This window comes from Amblyomma americanum, chromosome 11 (assembly GCF_052857255.1).
Source record: "Amblyomma americanum isolate KBUSLIRL-KWMA chromosome 11, ASM5285725v1, whole genome shotgun sequence".
In the NCBI taxonomy this organism is placed as follows: domain Eukaryota; kingdom Metazoa; phylum Arthropoda; class Arachnida; order Ixodida; family Ixodidae; genus Amblyomma; species Amblyomma americanum.
The window spans coordinates 79,072,207-79,086,253 of record NC_135507.1 but is presented as its reverse complement, the minus strand read 5'-3'; the positions used below and the strand labels follow the sequence as shown (position 1 = coordinate 79,086,253).

At 46.0% G+C, this 14,047-nt stretch overlaps 1 pseudogene; it reads right to left on the bottom strand.

The window, feature by feature from the left end:
* Positions 1-848: 848 nt before the first annotated feature.
* LOC144110979 (uncharacterized) lies at positions 849-1,692 on the bottom strand (annotated as a pseudogene).
* Between the last annotated feature and the right edge of the window lie 12,355 nt (positions 1,693-14,047).

Here is a 14,047-nt window from a genome sequence, read left to right as displayed (position 1 = left end):
GCATCCATGCATTGGCGCCAGTCCAGATGGGGTAGTCACATGCGACTGCTGCGCTCCAAGAGTTCTTGAAGTGAAGTGCCCGATGAGTTTAGACAAATTCAAGGCAAAAGAAATAACAAGTGAAGGCATAAGCTTGTCTCTGAAGGAGACCAGCAGGTATTTCTGTCAAGTGCAGGTCCAGATGGGTTTGGCAGCGGTGTCTAGTGCAGATGTTTTTGTGTTTCAAGACAGGGAAAACTACTTGTTGTTCCCTGTAGAGTTCAACGCTTCTTTCTTCAATGATGTTGTGGAGAGGGCTGTCTACTTTTTCAAGTCATATGTGTTGCCTTCCCTTGTCTCTCAATGAACACTGGTGTCCACCATTATTTCATTTTTACTATGCCCATGGCTGGCAGTAAAAAATGTGTCTACTTTAGAGCATTTCGAACTTTGCTGTTACTTACACCATGAAAATGCAACTTGAGTACTTAATGTCATGCTGTTTGCTGCGTAATTACTGATATACAGGAATGCCCTGTGATTCCAAAGGGGGAACACATTTGGAGGGACTGACACAAGGAAGAAAAAAGCGTGTACAGAATGAAAACACTAAACGATTACAACAGAAAAACATTTTGGTCAAGAGAAGCAAGACACCAAGCACATATGTAACGGAAGTAACAAAAGTAAGGCATATGATGAAAACTGGTGATAAGAACATAAAGAAGCAAATGCAATGTACAACTTACGTAAAAGAATATTGCAAAAAAGCTTACCACTTGGTTCAAGCAAACATATAAAGGAGCCGTAAGAAAGAATCTAAGGAGAAACTGTACTGAAACATTATGTCCATGCACTTTTGTAGCCCTTTATTGTACCAAAAACTTGTCGCTGCTGAAGATGGGCTTGGGGAGATTCACAATTCCCGCAATGACTTGTATAATGTCATCAATGTAAGCAAAAAGCTCGGTGCCAAAGTTCCCCGTCAATATCTTCAACACTTTCATTCGCTGGATTGCACGCTCCACATGAACGCGAGCGGCTGCGATACTTTGATTTTTTTTCAGCTTCATTTTTTGTAAGTTCCTTTCTCTTGCGTAGGAACGGGGGACGCACCATTGTGATTTGATGCTCAAGGCAAAGTTTGTCTATTAAGAACCCTTTATCCACCATGACACTGTCAATTGAAGGTAGAAACAATTCTAGCATCTTGCTTTCCTTCGTTATATGGGAGTCAGATGCCCGGCCACCATAAGCTTTGCTTACATAACTTATGTGACCTCCCGATGTCTCACCGACTAAAACCTTGGCTGTGTACACACCCTTGTACCAGCTGTATGTCAACAGCTGGGACTCCATATCCTTTGGCCTCTGAATTGGGACCTCCGTGCAGTCTAGCACAGCTCTCACACTCGAGTACTCCTTGAAGTACACCGTCAAGTTATCAACAACAGCTTCCTTGCTCGGACAAAAAACTGCATTTTTCATTATTTCAGCCAAGATTATTACACTGGCCTTGAATATTTCTGATGCTGTGGTGCGATGAATGCCATAAAGCACACCAAGCAATGCGAATGACTTGTGGTGAAGCTTGATGAGCGTTGACAACAACGTGTCTTCGTTTGATAAGCAAAACCGTTTTGCTTGCACGAGCATCCGGCTGTCAGTATAAACATCGCATATGTTATAGAACAGCTGGAAGCAGGGAATCCCAGTTAAGATGTTCAGATCTTTTTCTCCCCGAATGCTTGCCGTGCTCAGCGGTTGTTTTCGTGCAGCATCGAGCTTGTTGGCTTGCACGCCAATCTCCTTCCTTAAGGCTTGAAGCTCAGGAGGGATATCTGAAGCAGATAATGTAAATTATTTTCGCAGTCAACAAATGCAATAAATATATAAATAACACAGCTGACAATGATGCCTTGATTGCCACCTGGACTGGGACTGATATCTGCGTTGCCCCGTGAGGCAGGTGCACTGTCTTCGATTTCTCCTGAGGAAGATGCACTTGCTCCAATCTCTGGATCACATGCAGGCAACGGTAACGGCTTCTCTTTAGAAAAATTGTCGCTCAACGCCCTGTCTTCTGGAAATAAAATGTCAGATTCAGATATGCATTTCTCCCAAAATGGTACTGCGAACCTCTAGCTGTATGAAAGCCAATAATTAAAACAGTTGGCCACAGCCTTTGCTATGCAAGTAGGTATAAATTCTCCAAACTTGCTGCATGCACTGCAATACCAGCCTTAATTCCTCTCTATTGACATTCTTGATTAACAAATAAAGAAGATCGCAGTTGATACATAGATGATGATGTAACACCAATAAAGATACGATTGCCAACGTCCTGAAGAGCACCAGGGCTTTGTATTTATTAACGTTGGTTGTTAAAACTGTGCTTCGGTTTGCTTAGCTCATTTGTGGAAACAAAATTTTAGCTTATGGTGTACAATGATTTTATGAATGAATGCAGTGGACATTTAGCCAAGCCGTTTTAAAATACGCTTGTACGTGCTTGTCACGCACGTGCAAGGGGTTCGAAATGCAAAGCAATGACATAAGCATCATTACCAGACACTGAATCTAACACTTGTAAGAAAAGGTAACATCATCAAGCATAGGAGCGCGAAAATACAAAATTAGCTAAATTAACGAAGTCGCGTGCCACAGGCAAGCATTAGTGCACTTTTATGAGTCTCGCGACACAATGAATACATCCATTCATCAATTACACGCCAACGTTACCTAAAGCATCACTGCACAAAACAAGCGCAGCAAGCAAAAGCAGTTGTTTGAGACACAGTGAATAATAATAATTGGTTTTCGGGGAAGGAAATGGCGCAGTATCTGTTTCATATATTTTTGGACACCTGAACCGCGCCGTAAGGGAAGGGATAAAGGAGGGAGTGAAAGAAGAAAGGAAGAATAGGTGCCGTAGTGGAGGGCTCCGGAATAATTTCGACCACCTGGGGATCTTTAACGTGCACTGACATCGCACAGCACACGGGTGCCTTAGCGTTTTTCCTCCATAAAAACGCAGCCGCCGCGGTCGGGTTTGAACCCGGGAACTCCGGATCAGTCGTCGAGCGCCCTAACTACTGAGCCACCTCGGCGGGGCTTGAGACAGAGTGCAATGCTTGTTTCTAAACATGTAAATATGCTACGCACGGCGTGCTGTGCGAGAAATTAAAACTGCGTCATCGCGCCCGTTGCTACCACGCACATTCAGCTTACCTCCGCCCTCTGCCCTGTTTAGGCGACGCCGAGCAGACGGCTGACGATCCAAAGGTCGAACAGGCAGGTTATCGGACGGCACTGCGTCGCGTAGAAGCCAGCGCCTTTTCCATCCTGTCAGCAATTAACCTTCGTTAGCTCCACAAGAGAGACATGCGCGGACGTAAATGCTCGCGGCAGCTTCGGCCGCTACTCACCGAACAGTTTAGCGCCAACTCCACCGACGAAATCTTGTTCGGTGAAATGTTTGCTGCACACACGAGAATGTACACTCGCATCTTTGCCCATTCGCAGCTTGACTAACCAGGCTTCTCGCAGCTTCCTGTCTTTCGGATAGAAGTGGAAGCTTACGCCTGGTTCCGCCGCGTAAGTCCGGCATTGAGGCACAGAGCAGTAAGCTACCATGGGGAAAGCTGAAATAAACTGTAGCAGCACCGACGACGACACACTATCGAAGTGTAAAATGCTGGCACTCACTAACAACGAAAAATGCAGATGATAGCGCGGCTTTTAGCATTTAGAACGCCTAACTGCGACCGATAGTCCGCTTCTGCAGCAGTGAGAGGAGACACGCGATCCCACTTGCTGCGCAAGGTCGACACTAGCGCCATTCGCTCCAGTGGTGGAGCTCGCGCCAAATAGACAAAGGAAAATTATGTCTGTTATGAAGTTTAGTCTGTAGATGATCTATAGACAGTCTATGGACAAAAGGAAATAAGGTGGCTATAGACTTTAGTCTATAGATAATATATTAACCGTCTGTAGACAAAGGAAAATTGTCTGTTATAAACTTTAGTCTATAGATAGTCTATGGACCATCTATAGACAGAAGGAAATTGATGTGGTTATAGATTTCAGTCTATAGGTAGTCTATGGACCATCTATAGACAAAAGGAAATTATGTCTGTTATAGACTTTAGTCTATAGTCTATGCACCATCTATAGACAGAAGGAAATTGATGTGGTTATAGATTTCAGTCTATAGGTAGTCCATGGACCATCTATAGACAAAAGGAAATTAAGGCGGTTATAGACTTTAGTCTATAGATTCTCTATAGACAGTCTATTGAAAAAAATCCGTCTAAAGGGTGGTGTCTATAGAGTCTATAAAATGTCTATAGGCAGTCTATAGACCATTTTCATAAGGGTAAAATATGAGTGCAGAGTTAAAAATAAGAAACTGTGAGACAATGGTGAACAGAGGTAAATATATACGCAAAGACTCAGTGCGCGAAAAATAATAAGGCGATTAGCTAAAATATGAACAATATAGAGTAATTTAATATGTATAGAGAAATTTCTATTTTGCCTGGTAGTTTTCACACTACATCTGGTGCGCCGTTTCTGGGCGCAGAGTCCAGATACAGCACTGTGCGCCAGGATCACTTGGAAATGTAAGCGGATCAGAAAAACGACCAGGTTTTCGCCGTGTTTCTGGACCCAGATAGTATGGCGGCAGCTGTGACATCATGCAAATTATGGCTCACTGTGTAGATAGTCAGTAACACTCTTCTGTCTTCTGGCCTTGCAATCTCTACTTCTTTTTTTTTCACGTGTTCTATTGTAGGCAGGCAGTAGCTGATGAAAGGGGATAGCCCCCTCCTTCCATGGTCGGGTATAGTCCCATCTCTGCATTGTCGAACGGTTCCCTGCATTGTTACGCTAGGCAGATCACGAGAATATGCTGACTACATTGGTCGAACGCAGGTTCTTTGACGATGAGAGACAGCTCTGTGCTTGAGTTGTATCTGACTATAGTCATATACAACTCAAGAATGAAGCGGCGAGTTCCCCTCAAAAGGGTCCCTCCAACCATTCGTGTCGACCGATTCTCCCTTTCGACCCACTCTCCCTTTCTCCCCCATGACAGATTCCTTTGGATCTGCTGTAGCCTGAAATCAAAGAGGGCGGCAGATGAATGGGGAATAACCACGGGTTAATCAGTTCACCAGAAAGAGGATATATGATGCTCGTTATGGCAGATATGAGGCAAGGCAACATCCACCGGGACCAAAGTGCACAGGGGACAACTTTCTTTTATTTGAATTTGTAGTTTTTCATCACTGGGAGATTTACAAAAGCACGAGAAAAAACAACATGCCACCGGTGGGAGCTGAGCTTAGTCATAGTAATTTCCCGGCGAATGCATCCTATTTGTCACCCTGCGGTAAGAAGTGCCGACGCAGCAACTCTTGATGGAGGACACGGGACTAAGGATCGTGGAACTTTATGTGCTACAGTGATTCTGACCATCGGCAAGGAAGTTAGTCGTGACTATAGCCGGATACAACTGGGGACCACAGCGGTTTTTCCCCGTCAAAGGACCCCCTTCCAGCCAACGGCGTCGGCCGATTGTCGTCACCTTGCTAGCGTGACAATGCAGGGAGCGGCGCCACAACGGAGACACAGGTCTATCCCCGACAATAGAGGAAAGAGACGATCCCCTTTCATCTACTTCGCCCTGCTTTGCCGCTCTAGCATGTTCTTCACAGTCGGACTACGCTACTGTCTGCAAAATGGTCCTTTGATGGGAAAAAGCAGCTTCGTTCTTGAGTTGCATCCGACTATAAACAACAAACAGATTCAGGGCATTATTCCATCCACAGGTGCTGCCACAAACGTAACGGCGGTCTTCAAGAACAGTCGCGAGTAAGAAACATTAGCACACTTGAGGGGTCACCGGAGTGCCTGAATGACATATGGCGTGGCGCTGCAGGTGACGAAGGGGCTTAACACAAGAGTCCGTTCGCATTCTTGAGTATTAGGGGCGGGGGGCTTCAGCGGACTGTCAGGGCCCAGCAAATTTTATTAATGCGAAAGCCTTTAGTAACTCATGCTCGCGGTGGCCGTCCGTCCGGTCACGTCACCTCGCGGTGTCCGTCCGTTACATCCTAGGTCACGTGACATGGTCACGTGTCACAACCTGCCGACTGATCTGTGAGCAAACTGCCCACTGTGGCGGGTGGTGTGATCCGCCGCCAAGCAACACTGCGCTTGCGCGGCGTGACGTCACCACTCAAATTCAAATCAGTGCAATGAGTCTCATACGGCCTCCACCTTCCCGAAGTTAAAGGATATTTTAATGCCTCCAACGAATTTCTTTTTCTGTGTCGCCGTCTCTCTTTTCGTTTGTTTTGTTTTTATTCTGCTTTGCGCTCCATTAGGTGAAGGTGAGGATAGTTGTTTGTTTTCTGCATGCTTGGCAGTTGTTTTCGGGAGCAGCCCCAGCCACTCTGCCGAAGGATGGCTTTGAAGGAAGAGGGAATAATTGCCTGAAATAAACGGTCGATTGGTTGTTGCCTAAGAGATAGAACAAGTCAATAAAAGCCGTGATATCGTACGCTTTATTCGTGACGGACGGTAAGAGGTGTTATAAATTAGATTCGGGATCTACCGATCTCCCCAGGAGGAAAAAGAGAGATGCAAGAGTGCAAATCGTGACGTTAGTTCAGGAGGGCAGAGCCCGGAGAAGCATTGCTGCCGATGTAGGATGCGCAGTACAGGGACCGTAACAGGCATTGTGCGTGTTTTCCTAGAAGAAGAGAGGATTGGCGACGCGGACCTTAGCTGACGTCCGAGATCCCTCAGTGAGGAGGAAGACCGGCTGATCGTAGCCGCCGCCTTCTGCAGTCCCCATACGGCCGCTGCCGAGATAGAGGAGGAAATTGGCGTCCAGGCAGTGTCTTTGTGGGCGATTAGGAAACGGCTTCGCTCAGCAGGAATATACCTCCCCTATAGTAGCGTCGCTTGCTGGAGGCTACTTCTCACCGCCCAACACAAATGACTCCGCCTCGACATTGACACAAGCCACCTCGCTTGCACTGCAGAAGATTGGAGGGCAGTCGTATTATCGGTTGAATCGACTTTCTCCACGAAGTGGGACAAACAGCGGCCTGTCTGTATGCGGTTCGTCCTCAGTCAGTGCAGGAGAAGAAAATTTGCAATGATTATTACGACAACTGTTTGTGTAGCGATAGCTGCAGTACGGTAGCATTACGAGCCATCAGAGTGGCGATGCCGCCACCGCCACGTGGTTGGCCACGAGGTACTGAGCAGCTGCCGGCGGCGCGGTACTGTGGCTGGTCACGTGACCAGCACGTGGTTGGTCACGTGGTGTGGAGCAGCTGCTGCTGCCGACGTCGCAGCACGCCGGCGAAGCCGAACTGTCACAGCAGTGCGCATGCGCTGTGTCAAGTGGGACGAAGATTAAGGAGCGCCCAGAGAAACGGTGCGGCGAAAGACTGACTTTGCAATTCAGCCGAGCGCGTTCCACTCGTCCAGCTTTAGCTATCACGTCACTCCAGGTTTAACCAGAGCTAAACCACCACCATTTTTTTAATCTGCAGTCACTCCAGGACGAGAAGTTCATGCGGCCAGTGACTATGGCCAGTGGCTCTTTTCAAGTGAAATGCATCTAATTCTCCAGCTATTGCTATAATCTTTCATCGCTAACAGTCCATCTGGGTGCATTTATGTATAGCAGTCTCATTATCAACACTTCGATTTATGAATTGGTATGGTGAAGGTAATATAATCGCACTCTTTTACTCGGCTCTCACAATGAGAGGTTTTCGGAAATTGAAAACTCAGCTATAGTAAGGCAGACTGCGTAGTCATATTTATTTTTTGAGTGAGTCGAAGTTCACGAAGCGGTGGCATTGGGCTAAAGCGTCCGCCTCGCATAAGGGAGGTCCTGCGTTGGACCCCTCTGCCGACGTGTTTCCTAAAGGGCACAATACTTCCCCCGGCGTGGTGTTCGGCTCTTTTGGGTCAAATACTTGGGAAATGGTATTCGACCAAACAGTTGTGCTGAGAGGCCAGAGATTCGTTCCGCGTCGAGCAACGCTAATTGCGCCTCACGCGGTAAAAGCCCACTTGTGGCGCTTTCTAGCTGCGGCCTTTTCAATGAAGCGAACGTCGCTCTATTAGTGTGTGCGGTTGCATTGCGCACCAAGGGCTCCGGCCACTGATCAGAATCAAGGGTACGCTTAATTCCGTTTACTGCGAAGTTATTACTCAATAAGAGTGCTGTAGAAGACATTATAAGAACAAGAAATAACTGCGCAAAAAGGACGGAATAAGATGAAAGAAGCACACGGGTCGAGAGCGCAGACTAACAAGTGGTTTATTCCACGAAGGCCTCCTTGTTTCAACAAGAAAGCGCATGCACACCAACACACAAAGAGGAAAAAACCTTAATCATCTCGCCAACCCGAGAGACTCCAACGCCTTGCGGTACAAGTGAATGGACGCACCACTAACACATTTGTCAGGCCCTTGTCTCGCGATTTCCAAGGCTACGACAATTTCGCGTCTTTCTTTTCCCTGGAGCGTTCGATAACCTTAGCCCTGCCGAAAAGGGGAGTGCATTCGTTGTCATCATGCTTGCAGGTTTTACAATGCTTAGGCAGATGCTGGCCTCGTGAATCAGATTTGAACGATGGAGTAATATAAAGTTGATACTACGGCCCGTTTGCCCGATATAAACTTTACCGCAGGTCAGCGGAATCTGATAGATTATATTCGATCTACAGTGCACAAGCTTGTTCCTGTGGTTAGGGCTCAAAGAGACCTTCTCCCTTTCGTTCTGGTTGGTCCGTTCCGTAATCGTTGCTTCATATTTCAGCAGGACAGAAGTCCTATCCTTACATGCGGGTGTAACAACGTTTTAAATTACGTCTTGCCAGGCCAACAGAGTGTCTTAAATCGAACGACATTTCCAACACAATTAAAATAAAAGACCAACTCCACAGAAAGGAATGCGGGAGTGTGGAGCGTGGAGAAGATAACGAGCGTGGCCATGAAAGGCTGTGTGTCCAGCTGGGACAGGTGGCTTGGTAAGACTAAAGCCGCTAGAAAAACTTTTCTATGGACATTAGGTATGACTGGCTGCGTTAACCTGAAAAACTCAGATAAGGGATTAGTAAACATGGCGGAAAGAAATACCGAAAAACAAAAGAAGAAAATAGTCCGCCAACACTGCCTCAGGGGTGGATTTAACAGCGCTATTTACGTGAGCTTCAAGTCTTTACATCGGTGTGCTCAGCAACTGTGGAGAAGACCAAATCCTTATTTATGATGGGGACATCTTTTGAGGTATCTCTTGCTGACGACCGATAAATTTAAGTGTTGCTATATTTGGGGTTTTATTTATTTTATTTATTTCAGGGACCTGCAGCGCCCGAAGGCATTTTTTCAGGGTAGGAAACAATGACTTCTACTAGTTTTGCCGAAAGTACCACAGGATAACAAAAATACAATGACACAGCTAATAATGAATAAGGAAATGCATGCAGTGAAGGAGGACAACCAAGCTCCACAAATCCAATGACACTAATGAAGTCAAAGACGCGCGCAAGAGAACTGCGCGCCAGTTACACGTCAGATAAGAATGCACGGAACTGATCTTCCGTGCTGCACTCCGTGACGCCGGCTGCCAGCCTGTTCCACGCATTGATCCTCGGTGGAAAAAGCGGGGCTTTGTAAATATCGGTGCTACATTTAATCACTGGGATCTTCCACTGATGATCAAGTCGTCAAGAAAAAAATGTGAGGTCGAAGCACGTACCGGTCTTCGTCAATGCTCAGCTTCCCAATACAGATGCGATGCATGATTTCCAACCTCAAATGTTTCCTACAGTTAGCAAAAGATCCCCAAACAAGGTGGTTTTTTAGAGACGTAACATTAGCTGAGAAGCTTTAATTATTGGACAGAAATCACGCAGCATTATTCTGGACCCGCTCTAGCACGTCACTTAAGTGAGCAAACTGGGGGGTTCATACAGGACATTAATATTCAACAATTGTTCGTTCGTGAGTGAAATACAGGAGTTGTTTGACATTAGTCTGTGCTTTATTGAATTGGCGCCATTTTGGCCCCCAACTATACAAAAGCCTAGTAAGCTTTTTGGGACGATTGTCGTTGAGCTGGCAGTATGACCGCGGAGGAAGTGTTGGATCATATTGTTTTCGAGCTCTGTTTGCCACTGGTTGGTCCATGAGTTCACTGAGTGGACTCACTGAACTCATCGACGAACGGGTGGCAAACAAATTGAATACATATTCTCATTAATGAAAGGATCGATGCGCTCCCAAACGCGCGTCAATGGTCCCGTCAATGATGAACGCTTTGCCCAGACGAAGTCACGTCCTCTTGTCGGAACGTTGGCAAGCACCCTGAAGTTTTCCCCTCCTTTGTTCACTTTCGCAGCACATGTGCAGGATGCAAGGGGGATGGTAATAACAGGATAAGATACACTTCAGTTTCATGTAAATGTTAGGGAATTTTTATTAATATCATAACAATGTAACGAAAAGATGTTGCTAGCCGCGGCATCTGCCATCGAAACCTGGAGCACCTCAGTTGCGGCTGGCGGGAATAAAGGGACAAGGAGAGGATGTGGGTGTGGATTTTGAGTTATAGCGTTGCTGAGCGCGTCGACTCTTCATTCATGGGAATGTTTATTCAATTTGTTTTTCCCTATGTTCAATTTAACTTGAGCTTGTGCCCTACTCCTCTTGCCGCCACTTCTCTGGAACACATCTTCGGGACTCCTTTCCACCCCCCCCCTTCCTTTCGTGCTTTCTCTGAACTCACCCTCATGTGTTATCTTTTAACTTTATTATATGTTTCTCGGGATTTTGTTCTGCCATGCTGACTAACCCCTTATCTGAGTTTTCAGATCATCGCAGCCACTCATACGAAGCCATCTGTCCCAGCTGGAGACGCAGCCTTTCAAGGCCACTATGGTTATCCCTACGCTCCGCACCCCAGCATTCCTTTGAGCTGAACTTGCCTTTTTCTCAACCGGATAATCATTTTTGGCAGCCATCATGTCTGGAGAAGTTTCACACGCCCCAACCTACACTCCATTCCCACTTCACACCCTCCTCCTCCTCACTGGTTCTTCCAACACGGAGGGATGACCATAGTTAAATCCCGTCAATGGTGAATGTTTTGCACAGACGAAGTCGTGTCCTCTTGTCGGAACGTTAGCAAGCACCCTTAAGTTTTCCCTTCTGTTCTTCACTTTCGCAGTACATATACAAGATGCAACGTAGATGGAAAAACATGATCAGTTATATGCCAAAAAGCAGAATGTAGAACTTTATAAAGCTGTAAGATCCAGATCAATAAGCAATAGTTCTATTATAACTCAAGAGGTTCTACTCTTTTATTTTTATTTATTTAAGTACCCTAAAGGCCCAAGTGGGCATTACATAGGGGGGAGGGCATGAAAACAACACAATACAGATTATTGGCACACAGTAGTTAACAAATACAAAGAAAATCTATATATACAAATTGCAAGTACACATCACTGCAGTCGCTGAAAGATACATAGGTTGAGCGTAAGAGACTTGATGCTTCAACAATACTGAAAATATCACGGTGAATTTTGTAGGCCAAGGTGCGATGAAAGTTTTGTTTGGAAATGTGATAACTCAGTTTCAGAAACTATGTCAGCCGGTAACGAGTTCCACTCTGCCATAGATAATAGTAAGGGTGATGTTTGATATTTCAGTGTTCGTGCGAAGATGGGTTGCACTTTGCGGGAATGATCAGACCGGGATGAAACATGATGGGCAGGGGCGATGCGATCAGCTGTGAACGGGGAGCCATCGTAGTACAAGGAATGAAAAAACGATAAACGAGAGAACTTGCGTCGAGTGATAAGGTCGGGAATACTGATAGTTTGCTTCAATAATGACACACTTTCATACGGTGAGTATGAAGAAAGGATGAACCTCACGGCTTTATTTTGCACAGACTCAAGACGGTTAATTAATGAAACACTACTTGGACTCCATATTAAAGATATTAAAGATATTCAACCCAGACCAAGGTGTCTTAGAACGCGAATATACAAAAGGAAATCTAGGCGACAAGTTGACACATAAGTAATGCGTGGTACATCAATAGAAAGAATTGAACTCTTTACACAGGACTGCGGCGGTATCTTCTGGATTCTCTGGTGCTGTCTAGACGCAGCCTTATATATGGGCCCGCGGACTCGTCGAACCGCCAAGTGGCAGCTTTTTTGTGTAGCCCCAACATCTTTTGCACCTGATGGAAAGTAAAGATATGATTTGAATTGAATGCGGCCACTCTCCCCGAGGCGCCAGGGTTTAGAGACAACAATGGTCAGGTGAATGGATCTTCGCTACAAGTTAGCAAAATGGGATTGGGAGATTAGCGCCTCAAAAGCATAGGAGACGACATCAGCTTGGAACAGCAGGATTAGGTATTGTACTTTGAAAACAATGCCGAACTTGCAGACCTACGTCTTAAAAAAAAACAAGCAAAAAGGCTTATAATGGTGCACATGCTACCACCTCGTTTAAAATGGGGCACTGCTATATCTTCCAGCAACCCAAACTGGGCAAGAGGACAGAGGTGCACGCATAGGTCGTCGCTATATATTCTGGTCCCTTTGGCATCTTTTTTATGAACACAATTTCACGGGCTAAAGTCATGATGTACTGGCCACGCTTCAAAATAGACGAGAAGCAAAAGCTCCAGGTTATTGCCTAGGATCCGTTAAAATGTTCGAGGTGACCTCAGCCATTACATTCTCCCCCAACGTTTTCCACAGGACAGACCGCGTGTCCGGCTGAGTGCTGAAACAACCAAAGCCACATCTGTGATGACTACTTAGTGGGCCACCACAGTAACGTACATTAGCCGTGTGTGTGTGTGTGAAGAGTTGCAACGTTGCACAAAGGACGCCAGAGTATTGCAGCCACTACTGAACTTGAACGTTACAGCCTGGAGTGTGGTCTTTGATCACCGCCTTCGCCGCCGGACGATGCTGGCGTCCTAGTGCCCGAACTCTCCGCAATTCCTTGTGATTTCTCCTTCACATTTAACTTTTCTACTTGCAGTAACTTCCTCACAGAGTTACAGTATATTAAGGTTCCGTTACGATTTGTCCACCCGTGCAGACATTTGATGTTGCCATTCCTTCTTTCATGGTAGAATCATCTCGGTATCGTCTATCAACTGTTTTATGTCTTCTTTGAGACATTTTAGAAGATCCTTATTTTTACTCGCCTCCAATTGTCCGCCATCCATGAATAAGTTACTGCTAGCCATGACCTTTACCCGAAAATTGCTCCCGATACCCATATACGTTCTTTGCAGTTTTATTTTATTCCTTTCTTATTTATTTTGCGATATATAAACTTACCAGTGCCTACCCCATTCACTGCGCCGTTTATCTGTTCGACTTCTCCGAGTTGTAGCCATTGATAAACGGTGGGTCATCTAGATACCTGAATCTCAAATAGAGCGCATTAACCTATTTCACCCTCCTTTAAATGCTGATATGTTTTTGACCCTTTCCCTCTTTCTCTGCCCTTATGCATATTCATGAAACTTATGCGCTAAATTTGTTTTGTATATTTCCTTCCTTATGTTCCCAGTATCCATGTTGTTTGCCTCGGCCTCCATTATTGCATTTGCTGATACGCATTTGTAAGCCCGGAGTTCCACGGACCACGTAAAAAAGCCACTGCGCGGCCCACCCGGCCCCTGCCTATCCCTGCGCCCACCCCTCCACTAAAATGAATGCCATTTCGCTCAAAAACTCCCAAAACGCCTATTACATGCAGTTTGCTGTTTAATTCTGGCATTTGAAAGCCCTCTTCCCCGCGGTCGCAGCGAGACCATTGGGAGCATCATTTATTCCTGCCGCTGCTATATTGAACTGCAAGGTACCGCTACCACTAAGGCCGTTTCACACGACCGACCGTAGGGCCCCCTCGCACGCGTCACTACGATGTGTGAGGCGTGCTGTCGGCCCGCGGCCCGGTCAAGAGAGAAATATGAAGTGGG